Source organism: Apodemus sylvaticus, chromosome 3 (assembly GCF_947179515.1).
Source record: "Apodemus sylvaticus chromosome 3, mApoSyl1.1, whole genome shotgun sequence".
In the NCBI taxonomy this organism is placed as follows: domain Eukaryota; kingdom Metazoa; phylum Chordata; class Mammalia; order Rodentia; family Muridae; genus Apodemus; species Apodemus sylvaticus.
The window spans coordinates 3,825,737-3,833,980 of record NC_067474.1 but is presented as its reverse complement, the minus strand read 5'-3'; the positions used below and the strand labels follow the sequence as shown (position 1 = coordinate 3,833,980).

Genomic DNA, 8,244 nt, shown 5'->3' with positions numbered 1-8,244 from the left:
TCAGAGGTTTAGTCCATTACCATCATGGCAGGAGACATAGTATCATGCAGAGAGACAAGATGGCTGAAAAAGTAACTGAGAGTTCTGTGTGTGGATCAAAAGGCAGCGGAAACAGAATAACACTGGGCCTGGCTCCAGCAAAAGAAACCTCAAAGACTTCCATAAATGGCATTCTTTCTACAACAAGGCTACACCTACTCCAACAAGGTCACACTATGCAGGTCATTTTCATTCAAACCACTGTAGGACCTTTGTTTAAAATTATTGAGAATTTTAAGATGGAAATGGTAGAGGATTAAGGCAAGGAGATAGGCTCTGTAGCATTGAGTCCCATTTGGTTTTGCAAAAGTTATGGTGTGAAACCAGTCCTGTATAGCCTACTTTTTTTAATATTTTTATTTTCTATATTCTTTGTTTACATTCCAAGTGATTTCCCTTTCCCGGATCCCCCCTCCCCATATGTCCCATAAACCTTCTTCTCTCCATCCATTCTCCAATCACCTCCCTCCTTTTTTTCCTCTGTCCTTATATTCCCCTCTAATGGTAGATCAATCCTTTCCAGGATCAGGACCTTCTCCATACTTTTTCACGGGAGTCATTTGTTATGCGATTTGTGCCTTGGGTATTTAGGGCTTCTGGGCTAATTAATATCCACTTATCAGAGATTGCATTCCATGTGTATTCTTTTATGACTGGGTTACCTCACTTAGGATGATATTTTCCAGATCAAACCATTTGCCTAAAAATTTTGTGAATTCATTGTTTCTAATTGCTGAGTAGTATTCCATTGTGTAAATATACCACATTTTCTGTATCCATTCCTCCTTTGAGGGGCATCTGGGTTCTTTCCAGCTTCTGGCTATTATAAATAAGGCTGCTATGAACATAATGGAGCATGTGTCTTTATTGCATGCCGGGGAATCCTTTGGGTATATGCCCAGGAGAGGTATAGCAGGGCCCTCCGGAAGTGTCATGTCCAGTTTTCTGAGGAACCGCCAGATTGATTTCCACAGTTGTTGTACCATCTTACAGCCCCACCAGCAGTGGAGGAGTGTTCCTTTTTCTCCACATCCTCGCCAACAACTGCTGTCTCCTGAGTTTTGGACCTTAGCCATTCTGACTGGTGTAAGGTGAAATCTCAGGGTTGTTTTGATTTGCATTTCCCTAATGACTAATGGTGTTGAGCACTTCTTAAGGTGCCTCTTGGCCATCCGAATTTCTTCAGGTGAAAATTCTTTGTTTAGATCTGTACCCCATTTTTAATAGAGTTATTTGGTTCCCCGGAATCTAACTTCTTGAGTTCTTTGTATATATTGGATATTATCCCTCTATCAGATGTAGGGTTGGTCAATATCCTTTCCCAATTTGATGGTTGCCATGTTGTCCTTTTAACAGTGTCCTTTGCCTTATAGAAACTTTGTAATTTTATGAGGTCCCATTTGTCAATTCTTGATCTTAGAGCATAAGCTATTGGTGATCTGTTCAGGAACTTCCCCCCCATGCCCATGTCCTCTAGGGTCTTCCCCAGTTTCTTTTCTATTAGTTTCAGTGTGTCTGCTTTTTTTTTTTTTTTTTTTTTGGTTTTTTGAGACAGGGTTTCTCTGTGTAGTCCTGGCTGTCCTGGAACTCACTCTGTAGACCAGGCTGGCCTCAAACTCAGAAATCCGCCTGCCTCTGCCTCCCAAGTGCTGGGATTACAGGGGTGTGCCACCATGCCCGGCTTTGTGTCTGGTTTTACATGGAGGTCCTTGATCCACTTGGAGTGAAGTTTAGTACATGGAGATAAGAATGTTTCAATTCGCATTCTTCTGCATGCTGACCTCCAATTGAACCAGCACCATTTGTTGAAAAGGCTATCTTTTTTCCACTGGATGTTTTTGGCTCCTTTGTCGAAGATCAAGTGGCCATAGGTGTGTGGGTTCATTTCTGGATCTTCAATTCTATTCCATTGGTCCACTTGTCTGTCACTGTGCCAATACCATGCAGTTTTTAACACTATTGCTTGAAGTCAGGGATACTGATTCCCCCAGAATTTCTTTTGTTGTTGAGAATAGTTTTAGCTATCCTGGGTTTTTTCTTATTCCAGATGAATTTGAGAATTGCTTTTTCTAACTCTGTGAAGAACTGAGTTGGGATATTGATGGGGATTGCATTGAATCTGTAGATTGCTTTTGGCAAGATGGCCATTTTAACTATATTAATCCTGCCGATCCACGAGCATGGCATATTTTTCCATTTTCTGAGGTCTTCTTCCATTTCCTTCTTCAGAGACCTGAAGTTCTTGTCATATAGATCTTTCACTCATTTGGTTAGAGTCACACCAAGATACTTTATATTGTTTGTGGCTATTGTGAAGGGTGCCATTTCCCTAACTTCTTTCTCAGCCTGCTTATCCTTTGAGTATAGGAAGGTAACTGATTTGCTTGAGTTGATTTTATAATGAGCCACTTTGCTGAAGTTGTTTATCAGTTGTAGGAGTTCTCTAGTGGAGGTTTTCGGTCACTTAAGTAGACTATCATGTCATCTGCAAATAGTGATAATTTGACTTCCTCCTTTCCAATTTGTATCCCCTTGACCTCCTTATGTTGTCTAATTGCTCTAGCTAGAACTTCAAGTACTATATTGAAAAGATATGGAGAGAGAGGACAGCCTTGTCTAGTCCCTGATTTTAGTTGGATTGCTTCAAGTTTCTCCCCATTTAGTTTGATGTTGGCTACCGGTTTGCTGTATATTGCTTTAACGAAGTTTAGGTATGGGCCTTGAATTCCTGTTCTTTCCAAGACTTTTAGCATGAAAGGATGGTGAATTCTGTCAAATGCTTTTTCTGCATCTAATGAGATGATCATATGGTTTTTTTTCTTTGAGTTTGTTTATGTAGTGGATAGCATTGATGGATTTCCTTATATTGAACCATCCCTGCATCCCTGGGATGAAGCCTACTTGATCATGGCGGATGACCGTTTTGATGTGTTCTTGGATTCGGTTGGCAAGAATTTTATTAAGTATTTTTGCATCAATATTCATAAGAGAAATTGGCCTGAAGTTCTGTTTCTTTGTTGGATCTTTGTGTGGTTTGGGTATCAGTGTAATTGTGGCTTCATAGAATGAGTTGGGTAGAGTTCCTTCTGTCTCTATTTTGTGGAATAGTTTGAAGAGTATTGGTGTTAGGTCTTCTATGAAAGTCTGATAGAATTCTGCACTGAAGCCATCTGGTCCCGTGCTTTTTTTGGTTGGGAGACTTTCTATGACCCTTTTTATTTCTTCAGGTGCTATGGGTCTGTTTAGTTGATCTATTTGATCCTGATTTAGTTTTGATGTCAGATATCTGTCTAGGAAACTGTCCATTTCCTCCAGATTCTCTAGTTGTGTTTAGTATAGGCTTTTGTAGTAGGGTCTAATGATTTTTTGAATTTCCTCAGTTTCTGTTGTTATAGCCCCCTTTTCATTTCTAAGTTTGTTAATTTGGATACTTTCTCTGTGCCCTTTGGTCAGTCTGGCTAAGGGGTTTATCTATCTTTTTGATTTTCTCAAAGAACGAGCTCCTGGATTTGTTGATACTTTGTATGGTTCTCTTTGTTTCTACTTGATTGATTTCGGCCCTGAGTTTAATGATTCCCTGCCTTCTACTCCTCCTGGGTAAAATAGCTTCTTTTTGTTCCAGGGCTTTCAGGTGTGTCATTAAGCTGTTAGTGTATGCTCTCTCCATTTTCTTTTTGGAGGCACTCAGGGCTATGAATTTTCCTCTTAGCACTGCTTTCATTGTGTCCCATAGAATTGGGAATGTTGTGTCTTCATTATCATTAAGTTCTAAAAAGTCTTTAATTTCTTTCTTTATTTCTTCTTTGACCAAGGTATCATTGAGTAGAATATTGTTCAGTTTCCACGTGTATGTGGGTTTTCTGTTGTTTTTGTTGCTATTGAGACCACTTTTACTCTATAGTGATCTGATAGGAGGCATGGGATTAGTTAGATCTTCTTATATTTGTCTGTCTTGTGATCAAGTATATTTGTGTCTTGTGACCAATTATATGGTCGATTTTGGAGAAGGTACCATGAGGTGCTGAGGAAAATGTATATTGTTTTGCTTTAGGATAGAATGTTCTATATATATCTGTTAAATCTAATTTGTCCAAAGCTTCAATTAGTTTCATTGTGTCCCTGTTCAGTTTCTGTTTTCCTGATTGGTCCATTGAGGAAAGGGCAGTGTTGAAGTCACCCACAATTATTGTGTTAGGTGCAATGTGTGCTTTGAGCTTTAATAAAGTTTCTTTTATGAATGAGGGTGCCCTTGCATTTGGAGCATAGATGTTCATGATTGAGAGTTCTTCTTGCTGTACTTTTCCTTTGACCAGCAAGAAGTGTCCCTCAGAGTCTCTTTTGATGACTTTGGGTTGAAAGTCAATTTTATCTGATATTAGAATGCTACTCCAGCTTGTTTCCTGAAACCATTTGCTTGTAAAATTGTCTTCCAGCCTTTTACGCTAAGGTTGTGTTTGTCTTTGACCCTGAGGTGTGTTTCCTGTATGCAGCAAAATGTAGGGTCCTGATTATGTATCCAGTCGGTTAGTCTATGTCTTTTTATTGGGGCATTGAGTCCATTGATGTTAAGAGATATTAAGGAATAGTGATTGCTACTTCCTGTCATTTTTGATGTTATTTTTTAAATATGATTGGTTAACTTCTTTTGGGTTTGATGAGAGAAGGTTACTATCTTGCTTTTTTCAGGGTGAAGTTTCCCTCCTTGTATTGGTGTTTTCCACCTATTATCCTTTGTAGGGCTGGGTTTGGGGATCGATATTGGGTAAACTTGGTTTTGTCATGGAATATCTTAGTTTCTCCATCTATGGTGATTGAGAGTTTTGCTGGGTATAGTAGTTTTGGCTGGCATTTGTGTTCTCTTAGAGTCTGCATGAGATCTGCCCAGGATCTTCTAGCTTTCATAGTCTCAGGTGAAAAGTCTGCTGTGATTCTGATAGGTCTTCCTTTATATGTTACTTGGCCTTTTTCTCTTACTGCCTTTAATATTCTTTCTTTGTTTAGTACATTTGGTGTTTTGATTATTATGTGATGGGAGGTATTTCTGTTCTGGTCCAGTCTGTTTGGAGTTCTGTAGGCTTCTTGTATATTCATGGGCATCTCTCTTTTTAGGTTAGGGAAGTTTTCTTCCATAATTTTATTGAAGATATTTGCTGGCCTTTTATGTTGTAAATCTTCACTCTCATCTATGCCTATAATCCTTAGGTTTGGTCTTCTCATTGTGTCCTGGATTTCCTGGATATTTTGGGTTACAAGCTTTTTGCATTTTGCATTTTCTTTAACTGTTGAGTCCATGGTTTCTATGGTATCTTCAGCATCTGAGATTCTTTCTTCTATCTCTTGTATTGTGTTGTTGATATTTGCATCTCTGTCCCCTGATTTCTTCCCAAGGTTTTCTATCTCCAAAGTTGTCTCCCTTTGAGTTTTCGTAGTTGTTTCTACTTCTGATTTTAGATCCTGGATGGTTTTGCTTAGCTCCTTCACTTGCTTTCTTGTGCTTTCCTGTAATTCTTTAAGAGATTTTTGTGTTTCCTCTTTCATGACCTCAGCCTATTGACCAAAGTTCTCCTGTATTTCTTTAAGGGATTTTTGTGTTACCTCCTTATTGGCTTTTGTATTCTCCTGAATTTCTTTCAATGATTTTTGTGTTTCCCTTGTAAGGGCTTCTAACTTTTGATCCATTTCTCCTGAATTTCTTTAAGTATGTCCTTCATGTGTTCCTGTACCAGCATCATGACCAGTGATTTTAAATCCAAATCTTGTTTTATTGCTGTGATGGGGTATCCAGGACATGCTGTTAAAGGAGAATTGGGTTCAGATGCTGCCATACTGCCTTGATTTCTTTTAGTGACGTTCCTGCGTTTGCCTTTTGCCATCTAGTTCTCACTAGAGTTAGTTAGTCTTGTCAAAGCTGGACTCACCAGTGCAAGCTGCCTCTTCCCAGGTGGCCTCTGGTGCACAGCTGACCTCCTGCACTGCCTGGAGACAGGGTTCTCTGGCCCAGGCTGTTCAGATCCCGAAGCAGACACCTGAAGGCTCCCGCAGGGGCCTGCTGGACTCACTAGAGCACACTGACTCCTCCCAGCTGACCTCTTGGATGCCCCTCTTGGCTCTTGCAGGATCTGGAGATGTGGCGTTGCAGCCCAGGCTGTTCTGGATCCTGAAGCGGAGATCTGAAGGCTTCTGCCAGAGGCCTCAGGACTGGAACCTAAGATCCTTGCTGGAGCAAGTTGTGCGCTCCCAGTCTGCTTCTGGGTGCACACCAGGTCTCCTGCACTTCCTGGAGACCGAGTGCTGTGGCCCAGGCTGTTCAGATCCCGAAGCAGATACCTGACGGCTCCCGCAGGGGACTGCTGGACTCACCAGAGCACACTCAGCTTTTTAAGTGATAAATGACTTGTCTCTTTTCACACATGTGACCTGTACTTTTCTGATTCATAAGTCAACATTCTTTTCACTGGAGCATTATAACTAGGAAAAATAGGCTAACTACTTCCTTTTGCTAGTTGTTGTTGTTTTTTAATCTAGGATTTTCAGCAAGTGTAAGTTAGAACTTCAGGTTTCATAAAAAATATGATTATAGTTGTTTTAACTCACATTGTATGTTGCCTCAGAGGTATTCCTGGTTTTCTATGGCTGCTGGACTGCCTTGTATATACTGTCATCTACCACGGGTTTTGTAGATTAAAAGTATAGCCAGAACTGCCTCCAGAGGTGTTGCAGGTGTGGCTTCTGTGTCACATGTGTGTCACATATCTTAGAGGTTATGTCTATGCTCAGTGTTCTATGAATATCTGACAAATAGCCTATCATTCCTTAAAAGATGTGGGCCTGAGATGACCATCAGTCTGGTGCCACGCAGGTCTAGATGAGGACTGAACTGAAGACTAAATGAACTTCATCTGGGACCATGGACCTCGGCTGGAGTGGCCACAAGACAGAGAACCTTCAAATGTGGGCCACTCAGGCAGTCTTGGTAAGGAACAAGCCAGAAGCAACCATGATACCCACACTATGTGGCTTGGACAGGGAACTAGCATGAAAGGCCCATCATTTCAGTGTGATACAGGCTTGGGGGCAGACCGTGCCTGAGATGACCCTGCTAAGCACAATCATGCATGAGCAGGGCCCAGCACTACAGAGATCATGCCTGAGATGACCGGACATTCAAAGACCCCAGGTGCTACTAAGAGGAGCAAGTAAGTAGGGTAAATGGAAGAGAAAGAGAAACAGAAGTGTGTGTGTGAGAGAGGGAGAACTGGAGACTTGAGGATAATGAGAAACAGTTTGATGTGAGTAGCCAGTGATGCCACCTGGGACTATGGTAGGATTCTGGCCTGTTCTGCCATTGGGAACCATGTCTGAGTCCATGTCCCTGCAGCAACAGAGATCTCTTACCCAAAAGGCCAGGAATGTCTATGTTCTGGGCTGATACCTGAGGGCTGTGCAGAACTGACACCCATCTCTCACCTGGGCATCTTGAGAAAGCTGGCCCCACAACTCATTTCCTGTGTGGTGTAGTCAAAGGAAGGATACCCTTCTTTCCAGCTCCAGCACTAGGGAGAACAGGCCATTCATCTCCCATGGTAGCAGAGTAGAGCTGACCCTAGTGGTGGGGGTAGAGGTGAGCCTGCCGAAGGGAATGAGCATGGGAGAGCTCTGGCTCTTCCAGTTCTCTGCAGTACAATGTCATGGGAAAGGGAGAGATGCATCCCTTCTTGCCTCTTGCCACCTACAGTAGGCTGGAGAGATGGCCTTAAGGTCATTTGAGTGGGATAGCAGGCTCTGTACTTCACATGGGCAGCACAGCCTTATTATGGGGATTGGGTTGGCCAAAGGGTTGGGATTGGGGTGAGGGAGTCATGGTGTGATCTAGCCCTGAGGGTGTAGCTGACCTCACAACTTGTGTTGAATACAAGGGAGGGGCCCTCCTAACATCACCTTGTGTCTCTTCTAAGAATATGTAATTTCCCTGCTATGAAAATTTCTGCTAAATAAAACATTTTTCATTTTATTACACATGACAATTATTTATAGAAAATCAGTGAAGAAAGAGCAGAGCAGTGAGCATGTCTTTTGTGGCTAGCTCTGCTCGCAGATTACTCCTTTCTTATTTACCTAGAGATAACTTCCATTCTTATCAGCTAAATTACTACATTTCAAGACTTTTAGTTTATTTCTAAAGATAACGCCACTGGACTTTTGGTT

General features: G+C 41.6%; 1 pseudogene; it reads left to right on the top strand.

Annotated features, from left to right (window-relative positions):
* The first annotated feature begins 6,742 nt into the window (after window positions 1-6,742).
* LOC127681988 (uncharacterized) lies at window positions 6,743-6,850 on the top strand (annotated as a pseudogene).
* Window positions 6,851-8,244: the final 1,394 nt, after the last annotated feature.